Below are 25,323 nucleotides of genomic sequence, written 5' to 3' on the forward strand. Positions count from 1 at the left end.
ACAGAATACATCAGTATGTTCATAAGTTTATGAACATTTGAGATGGTAGAATTTCACACACTGCAAGAGACAGAATTCTATCAAACAACAGAATTTCTCATCCCAGCAATTAGAAAAGCAAGACTCAGCAGCTGCAAATGCCAATCATCTTCCCACTTAATCACTGCTCTGGTTAGGAGTTGTACTTTTTCAGGTCAAAAAAGGACTAGCACCAAGAAACCAAATATTCTCAATCTCTCACATCTGGACTGCTTCCCCTTCACAACAACATTGACCCGGTGTCCAACAAGGTCACAAGCTTTCACTCTTTATCTGGGCATCAAACCAAGCAGAAAGATTTGCTTGTAATGATCACGTCAAACTTCAACTAGCCATAAATTTTCTTTAAGCATACGAGGCCCATTTTCCTGCAGTTAGTGCCATTAATTGTCCAACATAGAAACAGTGGTACAGTCTATCAGCTATAGTGAGACAAAATTTCATCTACAGACTTCTATCAAAGGTCAGGGGTGTAGCTTTAGGATCAGGCTCAACAGCCACACAAGGACCCAGAGAACCCATGACCAGTGACGTGGAATTTCTTAGGTGCACAATTATACTCATCAGTGAATGAATGGTAATGACGACTGCTTGACAGAAAGTAAGGTTCTTCTTTATATTAATGTAGTGCAGATCTTATCAATATTCAGACAGAATGGGACTGCTCTGGACATCATTCAAGGACAGAATTTGGTTCAGTGTTGGCATAGCTTTCCAGTATTCAACCATGTAGTCGTAGTAACCAGAGGATAACTGATGTGTGGAACTGTACCCAGTTGTAAAGTGTCAATTAGCTCAGGATAGAACAAAGGGAGAAAACTGACAGGGGGAAAAAGAAAGTGCTCTTTCCTGAAAATACACAGCACAATTGCAAACATAGGCCAATGGGTCCCAGCCAAAACAATGAATAAAGTTCAATATTTTGGTGATTTGCTATAATTTCGATAGCCAACAGTTGCATGTAATTACTCCAGAATTTTGTTATTTTCCAGATGCATTAAACAAGAATATTGGCAAGAAATGTCTTTATAACAATTTTTTTGGAATAGTAATAGTTGTTCTAGGCCTTTTAGCACATGCCTCATGTTAGTCCCAAGCCTTGTATAAAAGGCCGACTAGTTAGCAACAGTTCAACGACCAATATCTGGCAATGTCAAGCAATGAGACATTAGGTCTGGTTGTTTCAGGGAAGCGGCACTGGGGCATTGAACAATGCAGACAGAAGCAGCAATCAAATATTCAGAACATCCTCTGGTTTTCATCAGAATATAATTTGTTAAACAGAGAGAAAATCATTACAGATCAGAGACTCAAGATAGTCATAAACAATAATACAATGCATAACGATGGCATCAATAATGCTCCAAAACAGAATTCAAACAATACCTTTGGGTACTGGACAGAGAATTGTTAGGGACTCTACTAGCATATACACTATGTTCATATAAGGGAGGACACATTTTGCATTAATTCCAATCTTAACTTCTAGTCCAGATCTGCTGCCCTGCCTTTCTTCCAGAGTGAACCTTAAATCTCATCATTAACATGGTACTACAACACATGCAAGAATGGAATCATTACAACAACTGCACCTCTATGCTATTCAGTGCTCTCTGACTAATGTCGGGACTAACCAGAGACACGAATGACAAGCTCCAAATATTCAAATCAGAATGCTATTGAGTCCAGTGAAACACATCACAGCGTGGAACAGCGTACTCATCTTCAAGTTGTTCTGTTCCTCATGTAATCAATTCCTCCCTGAAGATGCTGGCTGACACTGATGCAGCATTTCACACGTTCAGTGCCCCATTCCAGTATTCAATCCTCACATACAAGCTGACTGGCAACAGGCAACTGACCCGAGGAGGCAGTTAATTTTACAACATTGAAGACATTTCTCCTAATCAATGGTTGGAATAAAAATACACAAAGATGTGAATGATAATACACAATGAAATCTAACCGTAAGCAATTTAACTTAACAAAGCTGTACCAAATTTTTGGGATTCAAAAGATGTAATGCCCAAACAAGAAGCTTACTTTCTTGGCCATGTAGACTTGACAGGTGGTTACCAAAAATGGCGAAATGAGGAAACACCACGCCAAGTCAAAGCCTTTAGAAAAGGAGTAAACCAAACAAAAATATACAGGGACTGTTTAAGGTTTTAAATGCTCCACAAGACTTTTACCTTTCCAAGAGATGGTGATGAGAAGAAACTTACAAGTAGCCACAATAAACTACTGCATATTTATAGCTAGCCTCAGGACTGTAAAGTTATATCTGCAACGCCTGTTACCATCTGATCTGCCATCAGAGCTGCAGACAACAGTCAATCACAGATGCCCAGCTTCTTGGTCTTCAGCACTGGCTCACTCCCTCTTCACAACAGCTCTCACACAAGGCAACCACTCAAGTTACAACATCACGCAGTTTAATTCTCACTTCTATTACATGGGGATATTAAAAACTAAAACAGCAAAGGTAAAAATTATTCATGTAATGAAGCAGACAGATGGCTAAACCAGCTTACGATAAATTAAAGACTCTGTCAGGGTACAGTATTAGATGAAAAATATTAGACACATATGCAGTTGGATGCTCGGCCGAGGCAGTCAAGGTGCGAAGATTAGCTCCAATGTACAAATTGAATTCCTCACATTACTGCTCTAGCAATTGTTTCAGTAACTTTAGTACAGTTTTAGGGCCATAGAAATGTACAGCACAGAAGCAGACCCTTCAGTACAACTTGCCCATGCCAACCAGGTATCCTAACCTAATCCAGTCACATTTGCCAAGCCTTGGCCCATATCCCTCCAAACCCTTCCTATGTTGTATTTGTACCAGCCTCCACCACTACTTCTGGAAACTCATTCCATACACACACCACGCTCTGAGAGAAAAGGTTGCCCCTTAGGTCCCTTTTATATCTTTCCCCTCTTACACTACACCTATGTAATTTAGTTCTGGATCTCCCCACCCCAGGGAAAAGACCTTGTCTATTTACCCGATCCATGCCCCTCAATTTTGTAAACTTCTATAACGTCACCCCTCAGCCTCTGACTCTCCAGAAAAAAACAGCCCCAGCCTCTTCAGCCTCTCCCTATAGCTCAAATCCTCCAACCCTGGCAACATCCTTGTAAATCTTTTCTGAACTCTTTCAAGTTTCACATCATCCTCCCGATAGGAGGGAGACCAGAACTGCACACAACATTCCAAAAGTGGCCTAACCAATGTCCTATACAGCCGCAACATAACCTCCCAACTCCAATATTCAATGCTCTGACCAGTAAAGGAAAGCATACCAAATGCCTTCTTCACTATCCTATCTACCTGTGACTCCCCTTTCAAGGAACTATGAATCTGCTCTCAAGGTCTCTTTGTTCAGCAACACACCCCAGGACTAGATGAAGTTTCACATTGATTGCACTTGAATGGTTTAATAAAAACACTGCAACTGGAGGTTCTCTCTTTCCAAATATACATGTCAATAAAAACATCTTAAGCTTTAAAAATTGGGCTCAAACATTGGCAATTACAATTAGAGGAACCAATAGGAACAATTTGAGTCCAAAGACTGAAATAAAACAGTTTTCCTTGCTCCAGAAGAATTGCTTCAAATTAGTTAATTATTCTCTATTTCATCATCAGGTACTTATAAAACACCTCATTATTTTGTTTTAAAGGTAGTCGTGTTCTGGGATTTTTGATAATTTAAATTAATACAAATTACTTGAAATTCCTCATGTAACCAGTTCAATTCAGCTTTGAAGTGAGTATATTCAGGACAAGCATCCTCCACTAACAGGTCAAAACTCACAATAAGGTGGTTATCCAGAATGGTGTTCCTCACGTCAAATCAACTTGAAGTAATGAGGACTTCTGAAAGATATTCCTGCATATTCTAGCTGACACTTATTTGATAAATGAGAATACAGAGTTCTTCTATAATCTGATGGTTGCGTTCTTGTGCAACCCCGCATTATAGAAAAAGTGCTGTTTCTACAGCATGATTTAAGCATTGGCAATGTAATTGTTTTACACGTTTGAAAAATTTGCATTTAGAAACAGTGTCTCCAATTCATTATTTGTGTTAACGAAATGCATGTTATATCAGAATGACTTACAGTTTCACTCTTGCAAATTCAGCAGGAATTGACTGCCCGGAGAATTAACAGAAGTGGGTGCAAGCAAGTTTAATTGGTAACTCAACTGATCACATTCTAGGCAGAGATTGCTGGGTGTTTATGAGTTGAGAATTTGATTATTCTGGCAATCCGTCTGCTTTTAAGTGAATCAGTCCTCGTTGAATGCTACATGGAGAAGTTACAGGGACAGCCAGAGTACATCACAATGTTTATCATGAAGAATAGCTTAGCTGTATAATCCATTGACTGAGTTGCTTATGTTCATTAAATTGAATCATGCATCCCTACAGTGCAAAGAATCACTATTTGGCCCATCAAATTTTTACCAACCCTCGGAAGAGTATCTCACCCCGATAACCACGCTAGACTATGGTTTTATATCCAAATCAATGATATTACTGGACAACTCAGATCCTAGAATTATTTTTGGTTTAGTCAATGTTTTGGCTTATCACTAAACTATATTCACATACTTTTAATGCAAGCTGTCAAGAGAATTATACGTTGCTTTTCATCTGCCCCAACATCATTTGCCCGAAAGAAAAAAAACGTACTCTTGTCACATACTGGGTCTAGTCTTCGACAGCAGAATCAAACAAGTCAAGCTTCCCAAATAATACTATGCCAGAAATGCTTACCCCCAGCTCACAGACAACTGCTGTGAATGAATTTCTTCAGGAGTGTAGTTTTTCTCTTGTTGCCACTGAAATAACCCTACAGAAGCCAGTATCCCATCACCGAGTCACCTTTTATTTACAGATGCATAGTATTTAATCTAGGTCTGGCTTCTTCAGAGCTAGCTCTCAGTGAGTGAACAGAGCCTCCGATATTCCTGTCTACATCCGTCAGCCAGATCTCCCTGAGTGGACCAACCAGGGAAGTTATTCAACGAGGACCATCTGGCTGACTTCACTACACCTTCCATTTTTCTTCTTACCATGCATGGTAAAGATAATTCAATGACTCCATTATACATCTGACATCAGGAATGTATCACAAACCTGGCTGCCTGCATAACCTGCAGATTTGTTAACAATCACTCTCCTGGTTTTGAAATTTTTACAACCTTTTGATACAGTAAAAGCCCTATACTCATCTTAAAGGAGAAATTAAACTGGTTTCTGAACTTTCTTCAGAACTAAGCTTTTTTTTGTAAAACCTTGTTTAATCCTACATTCTTCTAAACTAAAAAACAAAACTAATGGCTTTGTTCTGTTTACTCTGCCAACCAAATAAAAACCAACTAAAATAGCTAGCCAATAACACCACAGGGACATGGTTTCCAGCAAATATAGGTCACTGTTGACGAATCTCTGACCTTTCAAAATGATCGTTCATGGAAGTAACTTAACACTTAATTGTCTCTATTTTGAATTCAATACTCCAAAAAACGATCTTCATATATATATAAACATTACACTATTACAATTCAATAAAGTGGGAAGAAAAAGGATAAATCCAAGCCCAACAATTATTGCACTATCAGCAAAAAAGTGACGAAATGTTTAGATGGACAGTGGCATGAAACAGCACATGCTCACAATTAAACTGCTCATGAATGATCAAGTTGTTGGAAGTCAATCATCAGAATTCCAGGGCATCATTTCAGAGCCCCTTAAGGAGGTGCCCCAAGTTCAATCATTATCAAGTAATTCAATTATCTCTTTTTCATAGGGCTAGAAATGGAGGCGTTCACTCTTGAATGCAGTCTTCGCGTGAACATATTAATTTTTTTTTTGGGGGGGTGTGGGGGAGACAAAGAGGAGAAGGTGGCCATCATACCCCTTCAGCCTGCTCCACTATTCAATGAGACCATGGTTAACTAGCTGTTGTTTTAACTCCATATTCCTGCCTACCCCCAAAAACCCGCAACTTCCATGTTAGTCAAGACCTGCTCAAAAATATTCAACAATCCTGCCTCCATTGCTCGAAGGAAGCTCAGACTCAGTAAAATAAGTATTTCTGTTTAACCCATGGTTTTAAAACTGTGTTCCCTAGTTCAGCCTTCCCTACAAGAGGAAACATTCTCTCAGCAGTCGTCCTGCTAAGTCCCTTCTCACATTCTTCTGTTCAGTTCCACTGCAATTCTCAATGAAGTACGATGACCAGAATAATATTGAGACTTAGTTTGACTTTCCGCCTAAGTGGTAAGTAACATCTGACATTAAGTAATAAGCAACGACCATCACCAAACGGTCTAACTTTGAATGCTTTAACAACACTATTTCTGAGAATGTGTAACCCGAGACTTACCAGGAATTGAACTGGATCAGCTAATAAATATTGTGGCTACAAGAGCAAGTCACAGGCTAGGAATTCTGAGACAAGTAACTCATTTCCTGACCCTCCAAACCCTGTCAACCAATTATAAGCCACAACCAGGAATGGGATGGAACTGTCTCCACTTAATTGGATGGATGTAGCTCCAACTCTGCAGAAGGTCAGAACCATTTAGGACAAGGCCTACTGGATGGACATCCTATCCATTGCCTTCAACTTGCACTCTTTCTTTCCCCCCACTCCCAGAACACAGTGACAGTAAAGTGCACAATCTACAATGCACTAGAGCAACAGGACAAGGCAGCAGACAAATCAGAACATCAACCTTCACTATCACTCAACACCACATAACCCTCTTGATTCAGACATAAAATGTCAACCTTTTATTACAGTGATAGAAGATTATGGCATCCAATTTACATACAATCTAGGGTTTCTTGCTAAGACTGACTCATGCTATTTAAATGATACATTGGACCATTATGGTAAGTTCCTGACTGTAGGGGCCATGCAGTTATCATTGGTGATATCACACGAGACAGGGGTACAGTCCCGAAGTTTACAGTATGCCTCAGCTTGAGTACCTCTGCCTGTTGGTTGATAACTCCAACTCCTCACCAAGTCAGAAGACAATTGACAAAAATTAAGACCGGGTGGGGAACAGCACTGCAGGTAAAGCGAATATGAATAATGCAGGGTCTTACAGGAGAATAAAGGTTATCACCGTCCTGAAAATAAATTACTCAGAGCTGATTATGGAGCTCCAGCAATTGCTGGTGCCAAGTTTGTTACTCAAACCAGATGTCAACACAAACAGCCAGGAAAGAACTCAATAAATTCATAATGGAAGCATGTAAACCACTTGTACATGGTGCTCACCACAGTACAAACATCCATTGCACTCGGTAATTATTCATTCATTAAACTATTAGTTTTATCTTGAAAAAAACTTAGTAGAGTTCGACTTCACTGCAACACCAGGAGATGCAGATCAGCCTGGCTACTAAGCAACCTGATAGCTTTAGTCAAGAGTACCTGGCACCATGCCATAGCATACTACTTGATGGCAGCAACATCAAGGAGGCTGAACAAGCAGAGGCCAGATGCTTAACAACCCAGTTTGAGATCAATTACTAAAGGTTTTGCGAAGTGAAATCAACTCTGCACAAAAACAGAATTCCACTCTGATTTTCAGCATCATGCAGTGCTTTAGGGTTAAATGATTACAGAATCAAACCCTAATCCACAAAACTGGCAATGCCAGAGAAAGCCACAGGTAAACCGGATTCATTTGACATGCCTACAGAAACAGCGTGTGCATGAACAACATACAGGTCACAGGCTAGCAAGTAAACAAGAGGGGCAGGGTGCTGCACAGAACGTGAACGTATATCGAGACAGATAAAACAACAACAGCACCCACAAGTAATAGTGCAGGTAGAACCGTGAGAATGAGGCTAAGGGAGCTGGAAGGAGAGAGTCCTCGGGGGAAAACAGTGAGTGATGAGAAAAGGAAAGACAAAGGTAGAGACAACAGACACATGGAATTGAAAAATATGCAGAATAGCTCACCAAGTGGAATGTAAAAGACAAAATAAAACAAATGAGACATTTTTCTTGCTCAATTCCTCTTTCAGAGGCGCTAGCTCATTTTCAACTGGCTGCAGGCTGTCAGAAAGCATTTTTTTAAAATGTTTAAATAAAAATCCACTGACAAAGCAGCTGTCAATTCTGAAATGAACTCAATGAACCAGTTCATGAGGAACAAAGTAAAGGGTTAAGTGGCCATTTCTAGAATGGATGATCGGTCCAGAGTTCAACTAAATTACTACACTGTGCCAAACCACAAGGAACTTGTTAAATAAAAAAAATACACCCACTGCGTCATGGTCAAACTGAGACAAAAAGAAAAAGACTCCAGACAAGAGAACTGGGACTGTGATATGATATGAACTGACTTTTATAAGCTACCTTGCTCTCAAGATTATTGTTGAAATAAATTCCAGCCTTCAATCTTCTGAAGAAGAATGCAACAAGATAAAAAAAAAGACAAAGTTAATGACTCCAACCAGGAAAATGCTCTTTTCATGCAACACTCCAAAGTCCAAAAAATATAACACCTCAAAAGTTGCTAAAACTTCTCTGCACTCACTGTAAATGAAAGCTAAGACAGGAAATAGAAGTGACAGCAAAGGCAGAGATGGAAAAAAAATTCTCAATCATCCACACTACTTTTAAGGACTGCCAACACCCGTGAGCAGCTGGTCACCAGAAGATGCATAAACTGTTCCAGGTGACAGCAGTCCATTTTATGCCTGGCAAAAAACTCATAGCTCACATACTAAAAGATTTATGTTGAGTTTGGGTATGAGCAGTTGATCTGCTACTCACCATGGCATTCTATAAAAGAGAACACACTCTCCTATTTGCGCATTACCAGATGAATGGAGCAACTTTGACATATGTGCTTCACATTCTCAGTAAAAACCTCCATTCCACAGTAGTTCTAAAACCTCACTCTGAAGCTGTAAGTGATTTTGATTGAGAGCCCAGGACAGGTACAGCATGCTGGGATATCATAGCAATTACAGAAACATGGCTCAGGGATGGGCAGGACTGGCAGCTGAATGTTCCAGGATACAAATGCTACAGCAAGGATAGAAAGGGAGTGGCATTTTTGATAAAGGATAGCATTACAGCTGTGCTGAGGGAGGATATTCCCGGAAATACATCCAGGGAAGTTATTTGGGTGGAACTGAGAAATAAGAAAGGGATGATCACCTCATTGGGATTATATTATAGACCTCCCAATAGTCAGAGGGAAATTGAGAAACAAACTTGTAAGGAGATCTTAGCTATCTGTAAGAATAATAGGGTAGTTATGGTAGGGGATTTTAACTTTCCAAACATCGACTGGAACTGCCATAGTGTTAAAGGTTTAGATGGAGAGGAATTTGTTAAGTGTGTACAAGACAATTTTCTAATTCAATATGTGGATGTACCTACTAGAGAAGGTGCAAAACTTGACCTACTCACGGGAAATAAGGCAGGGCAGGTGACTGAGGTGTCAGTGGGGGAGCTCTTTGGGACCAGCGACCATAATTCTATTCATTTTAAAATAGTGATGGAAAAGGATAGACCAGATCTAAAAGTTGAAGTTCTAAATTGGAGAAAGGCCAATTTTGACGGTATTAGGCAAGAACTTTCAAAAGCTGATTGGAGGCGGATGTTTGCAGGTAAAGGGACGGCTGGAAAATGGGAAGCCTTCAGAAATGAGATAACAAGGATCCAGAGAAAGTATATCCCTGTCAGGGTGAAAGGAAAGGCTGGTAGGTATAGGGAATGCTGGATGACTAAAGAAATGGAGGGTTTGGTTAAGAAAAAGAAGGAAGCATATGTCAGGTACAGACAGAATAGATCGAGTGAATCCTTAGAAGAGTATAAAGAAAGTAGGAGTATACTTAAGAGGGAAATCAGGAGGGCAAAATGGGGACATGAGATAGGTTTGGCAAATAGAATTAAGGAGAATCCAAAGGGTCTTTACAAATATATTAAGGACAAAAAGGTAACTAGGGAGAGAATAGGGCCCCTCAAAGATCAGCAAGGCGGCCTTTGTGTGGAGCCACAGAAAATGGGGGAAGATACTAAATGAATATTTTGCATCAGTATTTACTGTGGAAAAGGATATGGAATATATAGACTGTAGGGAAATAGCTGGTGACATCTTGCAAAATGTCCAGATTACAGAGGAGGAAGTGCTGGATGTCTTGAAACAGTTAACAGTGAATAAATCCCCAGGACCTGATCAGGTGTACCTGAGAACTCTGTGGGAAGATAGAGAAGAGATTGCTGGGCCTCTTGCTGAGATATTTGTATCATCGATCGTCACAGGTGAGGTGCTGGAAGACTGGAGGTTGGCGAACGTGGTGCCACTGTTTAAGAAGGGCGGTAAAGACAAGTCAGGGAACTATAGACTGGTGAGCCTGACCTCGGTGGTGGGCAAGTTGTTGGAGGGAATCCTGAGGGACAGGGTGTACATGTATTTGGGAAGGCAAGGACTGATTCGGGATAGTCAACATGGCTTTGTGTGTGGGAAATCACGTCTCACAAACTTGATTGTGTTTTTTGAAGAAGTAACAAAGAGGATTGATGAGGGCAGAGCAGTAGATGTGATCGATATGGACTTCAGTAAGGCGTTCGACAAGGTTCCCCATGGGAGACTGATTAGCAAGGTTAGATCTCATGGAATACAGGGAGAACTAGCCATTTGGATACAGAACTGGCTCAAAGGTAGAAGACAGAGGGTGGTGGTGGAGGGTTGTTTTTCAGACTGGAGGCCTGTGACCAATGGAGTGCCACAAGGATTGATTCTGGGCCCTCTACTTTTTGTCATTTACGTAAATGATTTGGATGCGAGCATAAGAGATACAGTGAGTAAGTTTGCAGATGACACCAAAATTGGAGGTATAGTGAACAGCGAAGAGGGTTATCTCAGATTACAACAGGATCTGGACCAGATGGGCCAATGGGCTGAGAAGTGGCAGATGGAATTTAATTCAGAAAAATGCGAGGTGCTGCATTTTGGGAAAGAAAATCTTAGCAGGATTTATACACTTAATGGTAAGGTCCTCGGGAATGTTGCTGAACAAAGAGACTTTGAATGCAGGTTCATAGCTCCTTGAAAGTGGAGTCGCAGGTAGATAGGATAGTGAAGGCGGCGTTTGGTATGCTTTCCTTTATTGGTCAAAGTATTGAGTACAGGAGTTGGGAGGTTATGTTGCGACTGTACAGGACATTGGTTCGGCCACTGTTGGAATATTGCGTGCAATTCTGGTCTCCTTCCTATCGGAAAGATGTTGTGAAACTTGAAAGGGTTCAGAAAAGATTTACAAGCATGTTGCCAGGGTTGGAGGATCAGAGCTACAGGGAGAGGCTGAACAGGCTGGGGCTGTTTTGTCTGGAGTGTCGGAGGCTGAGGCGTGACCTTATACAGGTTTACAAAATTATGAGGGGCATGGATAGGATAAATAGACAAAGTATTTTCCCTGGGGTCGGAGAGTCCAGAACTAGAGGGCATAGGTTTAGGGTGAGAGGGGAAAGATATAAAAGAAACCAAAGGGGCAACTTTTTCACGCAGAGGGTGGTACGTGTATGGAATGAGCTGCCAGAGGATGTAGTGGAGGCTGGTACAATTGCAACATTTAAGAGGCATTTGGATGTGTATATGAATAGGAAGGGTTTGGTGGGATATGGGCCGGGCGCTGGCAGGTGGGACTAGATTGGGTTGGGATATCTGGTCGGCATGGTCGGGTTGGACCGAAGGGTCTGTTTCCATGCTGTACATCTCAATGATTCTATGATATAGTTACACAGCAAAGCTCTCCTTAAGGTGACGCAAGCTCTACCGTAGTAGAGAGACATTCTTCAATTGCCCAGTAAGTTGGTTGTATGTTGTTTGACCAAGACAATTAGGGGAAGAGTGCAGATTTCCTACTGGGACAATATCAGACTCTTTCACCTCGGTCTCGACTGGGCTTGAACACAAGGGGGAAAAAAAACGAAAGACTAGTACTGAACCTATATCACACTACTCCTACAAACTGCGGGATATACATCCATGCTTTGGATGTATACAACTATGCCTCATCCATAATCAATGACTTATATCAGACATTCACATCCAAAGTAATTGGCTTGCAGCAAGATAACATACAACTGGATCCTAACTACAGGAACCAAAGACAAATCTCTATTTGAGTTAGGCACCATAACTGCAGCTATGACCTCGTTTTCCCACTTGCAGGTTCCCTTCACAGGGTCTAGTAACACTTACTCAACTACTTCCTTTCAATGTGCTACATTAAAGTTACACAACCAAAAGCATGCTGACTGGACCAGTTGCACAAAGAATGATCAGAAAGCAATAAATGCTTTACCAGAACATAATTATTGAATGACGACCTGTTAGCCTCATTATAGTCACACATGCTGGGTATGTTAAGCACAATGAAAAAATTCAGATTATTAAGGTAATGACCCAACCTAGGGTGCACAATTCTAAGTTAAGGGGTTTCCAATTTAAGGGGGATAAAAGGGATTTTTTTTTTTAATTTCCAGGGATCATTAGTGTTGGGAACTCTCTGTCCCACTGAGAAGATGAAGTTGGGTAATTAAATATATTCAAGACTGAATTAATCAAGGTTTTGATGCAACAACAGAATTTTGAGAGAAGTAGATGTAAAGAGTTGAGGCCACAATCAAATCAGTCATGATTTTCTTGAATAGTGGAAAAGGTTCAACTCCTACTCCTATTTCTAACGATATTAGTATGCCTTACAGCCCTTAATGAGCTCTGTTGGAGAGGGTGCTTTTGTGGTTACAGGGGCCTGAGTTTATCACCATATTTGTAAATGATTTAAGATGAAGGAAGGGAGGCATATTTAAGGTTGACAACAGAGTTAAAGCAGGAAGGAACAAAAAGTTGATGTGAAACATGGATAAATTGAGCGAATGGGCATAAGTGTGGCAGATGGAGTTTAATATGGAAGAACAGAGGGTCATCAAAGTTGGATGCAAGAAGAAAGACCAGAGCATTATCTAAATGGTGTGATGATGTCAACTGCAGAAAAGCAGAAGTCACTAAAAGCTGGTACACAGGTGAAAAATTCGTTCAGAAGGCTAGGAAGGTTAGTTTCATTGCAAGAGGCCTAAAACACAGAGGAACCTCGATTATCCGAATACCAATTAACAGAAAAAACTAATTCAAAGGAGATCTCGAGGTTCTGACAGAAACATTTTCACAAAGACTTGTGTCTAACACTGATGGTGTCTTTTGTTTCGAGTGATTAGAAGTGCTGCGGAGAACAGTCCTGGACTGATGGAAGCGCAGGCACGATCTCTAAATTACTGACCCCCAACCCCCTTTCTCTCTCCCCACATTTTCCCTGGGGTCCGACACAGACATGTACCCAAAACCACCCCCTTCCCCAGATAATCTCTCCAACACTGTCTTGCATAGGGTAAAGGTGGAATGTGCCAAAATGTTGCAGTGCAAAGTTGTGTGTGTGGCTGTGCGCGCTATTTGGAGACTCCTCTCCCCCCCACCCCGCGCCAAAGGCAGCATCAGCAGTCTTGTTGGGTGTCCAGTCCAGCTGCCCTGTAGAGAGGGGCAAGGGGCAGACGGTGTTGGACGGGGTTTGGGAGGCGGGAAGGTACACGCTATTGGGCAGTGTTTGGGGTGTAAATGGGGGGCAGTGTTTCGGGGCGGGCAGGGGAGGTGTTGGACGGGGTTTGGGGGGCAGTGTTAGGTAGGGTTTGGGGGTGGGTGGGAGGCAGTGTTGGATGAGGTTTGGGGATGGATGGGGGGAGGTATTGGTTAGGGTTTGGGGGGGTGAAAGGGGGGGCAGTGTTAGACGGGGTTTGGGAGGTGGGCAGGCGCATGGTATTGGGCAGTGTTTGGGATGTGGATAGGGGGGCAGTGTTGGACGGGGTTTGGGGGGGCGGGTGGGGGGAGGTATTGGACGGGGTTTGGGCAGTGGATGGAGGTTGGGGGGTGAAGTGTTGGACGGGGTTTGGGGGTGGATGGGGGGGAACATTGGACGGGGTTTGGGGGTGAATGGGGCCAGTGTTAGACAGGATTTGGGGGTGGGCAGGGGGAGGTGTTGGACTGGGGTTTGGGGATGGATGGGGGACAGTGTTGGACGGGGTTTGGGAGTGGATAGGGGGGCAGTGTTGGTCGGGGTTTGGGGGTGGGCGAGGGGAGGTGTTGGACGGGGTTTGGGGGTGGATAGGAGGGCAGTGTTGGACAGGGTTTGGGCCGGGCGGGGGGAGGTATTGGTTTGGGGGTGGAGGGGGGAACAGTGTTAGGCATGGTTTAGGAGTGGGCGAGGGGAGGTGTTGGACAGGGCTTTTTTGGGGGCTGGGAAGGGGTTTCACGCGCGGTATGCTGTGCTGCAGTCTCCTGAACAGTGACCAGACTTAATAGAATACTCCGAGCCCTAGAGGAAAGGCATTGAATCAATTAACCGATTAATCAATTACCCAAACGAAACAGTGCCCACCCATCTCGTTCGGAGAATCAAGGTTCCTCTGCATAAAATAGCAGCTGTGTTATGGAGCTGCTGCTGGGAACACATTTATGTTTTATGAGAAGTGGAATATGGGCATATTTGGACATTACTGGGTTTGCAAAGGATTTAGCAAGTGATTGCTTAGAACTGGAAAGTCAAAAGGTTCAAGAGACAGTAGTTTATTTGTGGTTTACAAAACATAAGCATCCATGGAAAACTGCGTTCAGAAAAGCATTGAAAATGAGATAGAAGTGGGGTCTTATTGCATTAATTGTTGACCAAATATACCTGGAATACCCTCATGGACCAAGCCTGTGACCTAGCAACAGCCTCTGGGCTGAAGTGATGGATGTTTTCTCTGCACAGACTGGGCAGTTGCTCAAGAAGTTTACAAAGACAAGCAATACCATCTCAGTCAATAAGAGTCAGAGCTTAGAGCTGAACACAGCATGCTCCATCTCTCTGCGAAGTGGTTTGAAGAAACCTGAAGATTGCAAATATCAGCACTCCTACTTCCATCTCATCTGAAGTCTCGTCTGAAGCGTTTCTATTATTCTGCAACCGTCAGCATTCAAATTCCATTGAAAAGAATTTTTTTTAAAACTCCAAAGTGTCAAGCCAACTTTGCTGCCTAAATCCCCGCCCCCTCCTTAACCTAGAGACTTTTATCTTTCTTTGTTTATTTTTATTCCCCATCCTCAATGACCCTGCAGAGTCATGTATTATCTTGGTCCTTCTGTGTATAATGTGTGTGTGTGTTTGGGATGAAGGGGGATATTGGGGGTTAATTCACATGGGGCTTAGTTGATAATTAGTTCGTCACTTGCTCGAAACACATTTGCCTGTAGTGAACATGCTATTTTGAGTTTATTGAAAAGCCCGGTACAAGTATGCTTTGTGCCAGTTACTATTTTTGGTGATTGAAAAAGAATTTAAACTTTGATATGGCTTGTGAAGCAGTGGGACTCAATTTCCATCACACTTCTCCTGCCAGTTGAAACACCATACAAAGCTCTACGTGAACTAATTTTGATAAGTTTGTAAATCTTTAGGCATCACAAGGAAGATATACAGGCCATGGTGGGGGTGCAACCCAGATGCACCAAAATGATACTGGGACGAAAAGGGTTAGAAGAAGTTGCACGAATTAGTCTTGTAGGTAGAGAAGATTAATGGTTAAATGTACTGGAGATGCTAAAGACGATGAAAGGAGTTGGTCTGGTAGCGAAGAAACTATTTCCTGTAATGAGGGAATCCAGGAAACAATCTTAAAATTAGATCAAGGCCATCAAAGGTATGTCAGGAAGTATTTCCTCACACAAAGGTTGGTGAAAATCTGGAATCCCTGCTCATCTAAAAAAAGCAACTGAAACTGGAAGTAATTGAGAAATTCAAAGCTGAGATTGATGACTCGTACTAGGTGAGAATGTTAATGGATAAGGACCAAAGGCAGGTAAGTAGAGTTAAGGTATAATTGAACGCTGGTGGAACAAGTTTGATTAATGTGCACTTTCACTGTAGAAAATCACGACTTGGCCCAATAGCAAAGGATTGGCACACTTCTCATTTTATTTAGATTTGCAAGTTAACAACGGGGCACTGGAGGTATTGGAAATGGGTTAACAAAGTGGGAAAACATTCATTATGAATAGCCATTTAACAATGTTAGAAGCATTCAGTATGTAAGGTCAGTTTAACAAGGTGGAAAGTATTCATTATGTGAAGCCAGTTAAGGAAAAAACATTTATTGTTTAACAGCAGATGGCTTAATCTTTCTTGTTGATGCTCGTTGACTGCAACATTCACCCAATATGTATGTTGCTTATCTGAATGCTCCTCCCTGTAAAATGACTATATAGTTCATTGAGAAACTGCTGTTCAAAAGAAGATCGGGAATCCATGTGCACCTGGGTGATCATTCTCTCTCCCTCTAGGGCCCGGAATAAAGATGAAGGAGATAAAACTATACTGTCTCTCTGAGCGTTTTGCTTCGACTGAGGGGGGAAACAGGATGACAATATTGGTGTAGTCAGCAGGATCCAAATGACTGGTTACAATCGGACAGTGTCAGCGGCCACCCGGAACATCGGTACCTCGAGACAGACGGGCCCACAAGATAAAATTTTAAACCTTTGTCCCTCTCGATATTCCTGTGTGCCAGAGATGGTCCTTCACTCAAATTGCTCTCTATTCTACAGATTCCTTGAACGGTAATTAGTTCAGTCGAGAGAGACAGTTTTGCAAGCACGCTGACAGGCAGAGATTCGAGTCTTTGGCACAGTACTGGGGTTCGGCTCCCCGGGGTGGGTTAATTTGAGTTTCGAGTTCTCTGGGTGGGTTAATTTAAGACTCAAGTCCCCTGTGTTTAACTGCGGCTTGTGCCCCTTGTGAGGAATAAAGTGAGAAAGGGGTTAAGATTCCCTAGTGGCAAAATTTGAGGCTCTGCAAGTTTTGTTCTGGGGGAAGAGCGTGGCTTGGATTGCAGAGCCATGTGGTCCGCTGCAAGGGCTTTCTCTTTTTATAAGTGTAATTTCAGTGAGCGGATGCAAAAAAAAACAAAAATAAAAATGAGCAATGCTGAAATTATGGTTGTACTAGTACTTGGGATGAAAAAGGAAAGTTTCAATCTCAATTGTGCCATGCTGTGTTTGGTATGTAAAAATTTTGGTTTGTTAAAATACTGGTTTGGAAAATCCTTTTAAGTAACTGTTTTGCCTTGTTTGAAACAGGATCTCAATTTAGTGTGTTTTGTGGGCTATGTAATGGGGCAGATTTTGTTTTTACAATGAAACTGTACAATATTATGTCCTTTTTAAAATTATCAAACTTGCAACCTTAAAACAAATTGATTCAGTACTTTGAGCCCCTGATTTGCTTCAAATCTACAATGCCTGTTTTAAAAAAGTCAGTGGTCATGCTTTAGCCAGAGGAGGGTACTGTATTAAAATACCTTTGCTGCTGCTGTGTTTTTAATGCAGAGCGTTCACAAAAAGAAGAGTGCATTTTGAGTTTGATGTTTTGTTAAGATTTTCAAGAATATGAGAACTTGAGGCTGAGCTGTTTCAGTTCTGTTAATTAGTGTTATGATTTCATTGGCCCCCTTCATATTGCAAATTCAAAGCATGTTGATCTCGACCAAAGTTGCCACTGTAATTCTGACTTTTATTTGGAAAGTTTCATTTGGGGAACATGGTTTAAAATATTCAACATTTGTTTTCCACGAATATTTGAGACTTAAGTCTGAACCGAAACTGCTTCTTCAATTGCTAAAGCACAGGAAACATTTGGTTGTTTTCTTGCTGTTCCAAATTTTGGAAATACTTTTCCTGACCGCTTTCACATTGGCCAAGTATAAATTTGTTAAAGGAAAATTATTTCTAATAACCTGAATGGGGTCCCCTGAGGGTTTGATTTTAGGATTATTGATTGATGTTTATAATTGACTGAATTGCTTTGACAGTACAATTTAGACGTTTATGGATTGTAAACCAATTTGATGATGTCATAAATAGTAAACAGAATAAAAGACTTCAAAACGACTAAGAATGTTGAAACAGGCAGACACAATTTAGTGTAGTTAAATGTGTAACTGTCTTCATACTGATATCCACCTTGGTAAGGAAGGAACGAGACAGGAAATGCAGAGATACATTCAGTAGCTAATATCTTAGAGTTTCTCCATTCACAGGTAAGCACGCCTTCAGACCACTGCCCTCCACTGATCTAACGGATCCAATCAGCTCCCCAGTCATGAGCATGAAAAGTGAATAAGCTAACAACCATGAAGAGGAGATTGGTACGCTTTTTGTAGGTGGCCTTTCTATGGACATTAAACCACATGAGCTTTATCTTGTCTTTCGATCATTTAGAGGATATGAAGGTTCACTGATCAACCTAATATCACAACAGCCAGTTGGCTTTGTTACATTTAACAGCAGAGCAAGAGCAGAAGGGCTTGCAGTGGTCATTAAGGACTGTGGTTTTAAGAACTTTACTGGTGAATTTTTTTTCCACAGCAGATTTTGCAAACTCTATTTACTGCAATGGACTAGTAAGTTTTGTTATAATCAGTGTATGTTGTGTTTCAATAACTTGCTTAAATACTGGCTGTCAGAGTCTGGTTATCATGAGATGATAAAGGAGGGAATGAGAATATGTATAGGGTATAAGCAGGTAGGGAAAGTGTTAAGTTCTGAGTTTTGTGAAACAAGGTTCAGCTGAGCATGATGCAGATCAGATAAGAACTTACAGTTAACAATGAGGACCTGAAGGCAAGGGTAATGGGTTAACAAGTTGGAAAAGCAGTCATTGTGAAGAGTCATTTAACAAAATTAGAAGCATTCAATATATAAGGTCAATTTAACAAGGTGCAAGGTATTCATTATGAGAAGCCCATTAACAAGGTTAAGAACATTCATTGTGTAACAGCAGATGGCTTAATCTTTACTGTTGATGCTTGCTGATTGTAACGGTCACGCAATCAATATATATGTTGCCTTATCTGGATACTCCTCCCTGTAAAATGAAGTGAAAAGGGAAATGATTGGGATTAGCTTAGATAGAACCCTGGAGTGGGCATCAGCATAGCTGCCACTGATTTTATGATTTGGGAGAACTGGGTAGAAAGTTGGAAGATTCCAAAGATCGGGTAGGGAGGGTGTAGGAATTCCCCCAGACCTACAACAGCAAGTGAGTAAACCAACATTTGGAAAAGTGCTTCTACTCCCACTGCACAGAAAGAGAAAGGAAATTATTACATCAAAATCAACAAATAATCTGCATTACTCAAACAAACCCTATAGTCAGGACTCCCTCACAGCTACTTGAGTAAAGTGGGATATCAAGTAACAGCCCAAGAAATTCTGAATATTTATCATTCAATTCAGAAAGCAATGATCTTCCATTTTGAAGTTAAACTTTCGATTTGTATTTTGCTTAAGGAGATAGCAGATGTAACACATTGCCCAGCATCCCCATCATCAGACAGCTCTTGTCTTAACTCAAATTCTGAGGGTCTGGCAATTTTGACAGATACTCCCAATGGTTTCAAAGTGAGTAAATTTAACTTGGCAAAAGCTTGGGTCCAGTTGGGTAAGAGTCTGGGGTAGAGTTGGAAGGGACTGTTTGTATGTGAGACAGGGTCACACAGAACAGAAGACTGAGTTCAAGTCCTGACTTGAGACCGATTGCTCTAAAGAGGTTCTGCTGATCGGGCTCTCCAAATGGCCCCAAGCTCGGGTCTGTTCAGAAGGCAGGAAATTACTCAAATACAATGTTTTTGGTAATACATCTGGCCTATCATTACTCACAGGTTGGACTCAGCTTCCAGTATGACCAAGGGTGTGTAATAATCTCCAAATAGATTGATTTGAAAATATCTCTAGTCTGGCCAGTGAAGTATTGTTGCTGGCAGTGCAAGTATACTTCAGCAAGATTGAAGGTCTGAAACAGAGGAAAGGTAGAAAAAAGTTCTTAAAAACAGAACACTTGCTAACATGTTTCAGACTTGAATTCTGAGCTTAAAGAACTGAAGAAACTGGCTTGCTTTGGACTGGGATCCAGATTCAACCACAGAATTTGTTGCAGGCATTCCCTCTAAATTCTTCCTTCAAGTTAAGGAATGTGGACAACTACACAAAAAAAGGGGCCAGGTACTTCAGCTCTCCAGTGACTGAAAAGATTAGGAGGGTATGTTGACTGCCAATACAATAGACATTGATGTGAATATGCTTTGTCAAAATTTTAGTTTTACATTTATGAGAAAAGTTCTTAGAAATGCTGGGTGTTTCCACTTAATCTACTAAAACATTACCTGCATTCTGGTCATCAATGAATAGATCACATTGGACTGGGGTTCCTAGTTCCTCATAGCATTCTCACCACAAACCAAGAGACTAACTGGCTCTTTAACTGGTCTGCAATAATCATGATTTACTCGGAAACTGCAGTACAACGACCACCTCATATGCTCATAACGCATTCTTTTAAAAACCGAGCAAATTTCAAAATGTACAATTACCGAACAATACTCCCACAAAATAGCATTCTTTTCATGTCCAGAGGAAGCTGCAGAAGTGGAACTATTCTCAGTCCAACACAATTCTGACAATAACCCTGGACCCAGGATGGGGAAGGGTGCAGACAAGGTGGTCACCAGTCAGTGGAAACTTCCTTCCCAGTGGCTGTTCTAATCAAAGTGAACTTCCATTTCCAAAGAAAACACAAGCAACATTTAACCCCACAGTCTGTACTGGGTAGCTGTCAAGCTGAAATGGGACATTTAGCCCTTAGCCTACTCCACCACTCAGCAAGTTTTCTGTTCAATTCCACTTCCAAGCAATACCACCATGCTTCTTAGTTTTTGAGAAGCTATTAACCTTTCCTTACTATACCTAATCACTGATCATCCACTGCTTTCTGGTGTGTACAATTTTTGAAAAAAGTTGTTTTTTTTCCTTCCATTAGCTCTAAATGTAAAGTCCTTTAAGAATGTTATGTTTCAATTAAATCAATTCTCATTCTTCTAAACTCCAAGGAACAACAGACATGGCTGCTCAATCTCCCCTCATCCCACTCAACCCCATAAACTTTCAGCACATCACATCCAGGCTATGTCCTCCCTCAGATAAGGAGCATGTGGTATTGCACACAGTACTCAAAGTGTGACAAAGTCCTTGTATAAAATCACTCTTAAAAAATTCCAATCCATTCATAACAACAGGCAATACGCCACTTGTCTTCCTCATTACTTAATTTAATACATATCCACTTTGAGGTTCATACACAAGCAACTGTCAGTCAGAATGTCGATCAGAAATGCCACAGAAAAACTGCATTCTTTCCTGTTAAAATGACCAACATTGCTGCACTCAAAAAAGTTTAAGGCAAATCACAATCCTATTTCCAGAAACCCCTGCATTGTATAGATATTTCAGCTAAAGCTAACACAAAGTGCTTGGAGTTGAGCCATCTGCTTCCAGCTAGTTCCAGTCAAGAGAAAACCCCAAGATCCATTCTGTTAAAATGGGTTCTTTTAGTTGCTTCTTCAGTCAAAATGGATAAGCTGAAGGAGCTGTTAGCTTAATGCAATTTCAATTAACACAACGAGATGGGCCCTCAGTACATGAAATCTCATGAGTGAAATGAGAGCTTGTTCAATTACAAATATACAATTCTGAGATTCTAATCAATTTCTATTAATCTGTCCAGGGACAGAAGGACTTAAGGCTGAGCTAGCTGTCCACGTCAAACCATCCATGTCTAACTCTAAACGGTTAGCTGGAAAGAAGCCTACACTTCACCGCAAAGACCAGTTCACCGAAGAAACCATTACTGGGCACTGACCTCTGGAAATTTGTAACTCACATGAACTGATTTTCAATGCTTCTACATTCACCAAAATCTGTAACTCATAACTTTGATTCTGCATTCCTTAATTTCCTGACTGCTTATATGTGCAAATGAAGCTGCATGGCAATTCCGCCAATTTTCCATTTTTAAAAATTAACCCCCTATCTTTGATTTCACCTTCAAGGATTTTGTTGTGGGTAGTTTTTGCCTAAAATTTGGAATTCAAAACCCAAGTTTTGGTAAACACACTCTTGCTTACCTTAATAGCTGATAGGATATAAAAAGGGAAAGGAGTAAATCAAACAATACTTCGCTGTCTCAGACCTAAGAGAGGGAAATCAATCATAATTTAAAATTAGGCCCAATCTCCCTTTGTCTGTTAGAACATTCAGTTACTTCTGAAGGCAAACTTTCCCCAAACTCTCAACATTCAAAAGATATACTGCTTTAGTTATACAATCAAAATGAATACCTCCACACTTCATGATGCATTCCATGTGCCACGTTCTTCTGCGCACACACCTGTCTACAGGTCTTTCCAACCTCTTCCAGACTTATCTAATAAAGATAGGTCTGTTGAATTCTAACCCAGTTTATATCTACCTTAGTACTGTCATCAAGCTTAAAAAAAAGGACTGAGTATAGATTATCAAGCACTAATATCCAATCAGTGAGCCTTGCAATATCCCGCTCATAGCCTGAAAATATCCCAGTTACTCCTCCTGCTGCTTCCGCCTGCTATAATTGTTGTAAAAGGTAAAGATATCTTGATAGCAGAGATACATTTGTCGTAGATCTAACTTGTACTGAATCTGCCCTCTCAATGTTTTACACCCAAACCTGGGAAGGAAAAACCATAGTTCAATTACAACATTTAAAAGGCATCTGGATGGTTTAGAGGGCTATGGACCAAATGCTGGCAAATAGGATTCTATTCATTTAAGATATCTGGTCAGCATGGGCGGGTTGGACAGAAGGGTCTGCTTCCATGTTGTACAACTTTATGGCTCTATTCTATTTTAAGGCTAACTGCACATCGCTCTGAACAAACACATGAGCAAGAACTACTTTGGATCTACTCTAGCAAAGTACATGCAGGTTTTATGAACCACAATCCTGGCCTAATCTTCCATTTTTTACCATTAAATGAATAATAACAGAGCCTAAAATTATAGCAATCAAACCACCCAGTCTACAATGAAATTACATTGTGCAAATTAGCTAAATACAACTCGCTTCTATGTCTATTATAAACAGCAACACAAAAAGATTCAATCACAATTGCAAGCATCAGTATCCCTCAAAGTACATTTCTAATTATTGGGACATTAAAAAGGCCACAGTCTGAGAAGAGAAATGAAGTTGATAATGTCAATGTCAGATCTTTCAGAAATGAATTCCAACATACTACAGTGGTGATCCAAACAAGTTTCTGGTGGGGACCTACATGCAATATTCCTTGTAGAAACCAGAGATTCTTGTGGTGGAACAAGTCACCAATATTCGGATTTAAAATCCTCCAGTCGCTGGTATGAATCAACAATCCTAACATTAATGATTGGCTGCTGCTTACCTACCGCTTAACAGGGCTCAATCTCAGGATGCCACAGCAACCTGCCAAAGAACACAAACTCATGGTTAGTGTGATGGTAGCAACATTTCATGCAAATTAAAAACACAGACACTGCAGTGAAGGGGAGGAAGAGGGACAGTTCCATTGAATTGTATTAGCTTGGCCCATTTGACACTGTCAGTTGTGTCATGGGCTCTAAACGACATCAAAACTGATACTACAGTGTATTATTAAAGAGGTATTGCATTGCTGAAAGCATTGTCATGAGTACAGGATGTAAAACGAAGGCCCAATCTCTATGTCCCAGTCTATGTAAAAGTTCAAAGAGTCCTGAACAATATCCATCTCTGAACTAATGGATTTTTAAAAAATCATTGTACAAATGCTCATAAATGAAAACACCTGTGTGCTAACTGCCTGCTGCACTTGTTATATTGGTTATGATCCCAGTTAATGTCATTACTGGATGAGTCAGATCCCAGATTGAAATCAGGCTGAATAGATCATATTTTGTTTTTTGTCCTGTTTTAATGAGTTGGACTCTCACTAAGGCAGAAGGTGAAGCTCCAGATATGGGCTCAATAACAAAACAGAACAAAGCAAACTAGGTGTATATAACATGCACAAAGATTTTGAAACATATGATAAAAAGTATAATCCCACTAATCCAAAAAGCACCTCTTTACAGTATTCACACTAAAGAGATTCTCTTCTCTAATACTTCTATGTGGCTTAAATTAACTGTGGCTTCAACTCCTAGTCTTCAGAATCAGACAGCCTGTTCCTGGAGCCTTCGGGACTGAGCTTAAACTTAGTCAGCTTCAACCAACACCTTCAACATTTTAACCAAACACTTTTGTTCTGGAGCTTTTACTGAATGGCTTACATTGAGATGATCCATTTCTTAACAATTCTGACTACACTTCCTTTCTCAGGAGCAACTACCTAACGCAGCCACCTTTAGCCAAGTACTCTTGTCGAACTGCCCAAACTAAAACTAAAACAAAAATCCAGGTATTTCCCTAATCAAAAGAAAAAGATCAATTCCTGATCCTCATTCTGGAGCCTAATGCACAATTGTTTACTTTGTTCACTCCTAAACCTCTTCCAATGTAAACACAAAACCATTCTCTCTCAAAAGATTCTCTCTCCCACCATGTAAATGAAATCACTATGTCTACAGAAATACTTGCATGTTAATCATTAAACTCTAACATCGACACAAAATCCACAATTCAAACTGAAACATTGAAACTCAAAAATAAATGATATTAACAAATAAATCACAAACCTTTAATGGTGACTACATGAAGTATATTATCTGTTAAGCATTTTAGATGCTTCAAAGTCACAAAAAGTACTACTATAAGACAGTTTTCTCTCCTTGAATAGGTTTCTGGAGTAGAGTGGTGCTGGAAAAGCACAGTTCAGGCAGCATCCGAGGAGCAGTAAAATCGACGTTTCGGGCAAAAGCCCTTCATCAGGAATTCAGGGCATGTATTCCTGGTGAAGGGCTTTTGCCCGAAACGTCGATTTTACTGCTCCTCAGATGCTGCCTGAACTGCTGTGCTTTTCCAGCACCACTACTCCAGAATCTGGTTTCCAGCATCTGCAGTCATTGTTTTTACCTTTCTCCTTGAATAGTTGAGGCAAATGTCAAACCTAGATGGGTTGTACTTGGTGAATGCTGATACGTGTTAAATGAGGATATAGTGATCAATTCAGAGAAGTGAATGTGAAAGACAATAAGATGCAGATTAGGTCGGTCACTTAACTTGGAGAGATTTAGCTGTGTGGAGAACTGGCCACAGCATCTACCTGAATAAGAACCGTGACAACAAAATTTTGTTTGTAATTCACTTT

At 40.8% G+C, this 25,323-nt stretch overlaps 1 protein-coding gene across 8 annotated transcripts in view; it reads right to left on the reverse strand.

Moving 5' to 3' along the window:
- thrap3b (thyroid hormone receptor associated protein 3b) overlaps positions 1-25,323 on the reverse strand; it is a 112,283-nt gene that overhangs the window by 77,731 nt on the left and 9,229 nt on the right. For 2 of the 8 annotated variants that reach the window (XM_043717921.2, XM_087976918.1), the window contains exon 2: positions 23,465-23,501. The exons of 5 other annotated variants lie outside the window; for them this stretch is intronic. The gene's annotated coding sequence lies outside the window, so the exon portion shown is untranslated. Of the gene's footprint in view, positions 1-23,460; positions 23,502-25,323 lie in introns of all 8 variants that reach the window. One more of the 8 variants, XM_043717923.2, reaches the window with a different exon arrangement.

Source organism: Chiloscyllium plagiosum, unplaced genomic scaffold, assembly GCF_037043375.1.
Source record: "Chiloscyllium plagiosum isolate Xiang-an unplaced genomic scaffold, Cpla_swu_hap1 HiC_scaffold_30, whole genome shotgun sequence".
NCBI classification, from domain to species: Eukaryota; Metazoa; Chordata; class Chondrichthyes; order Orectolobiformes; family Hemiscylliidae; genus Chiloscyllium; species Chiloscyllium plagiosum.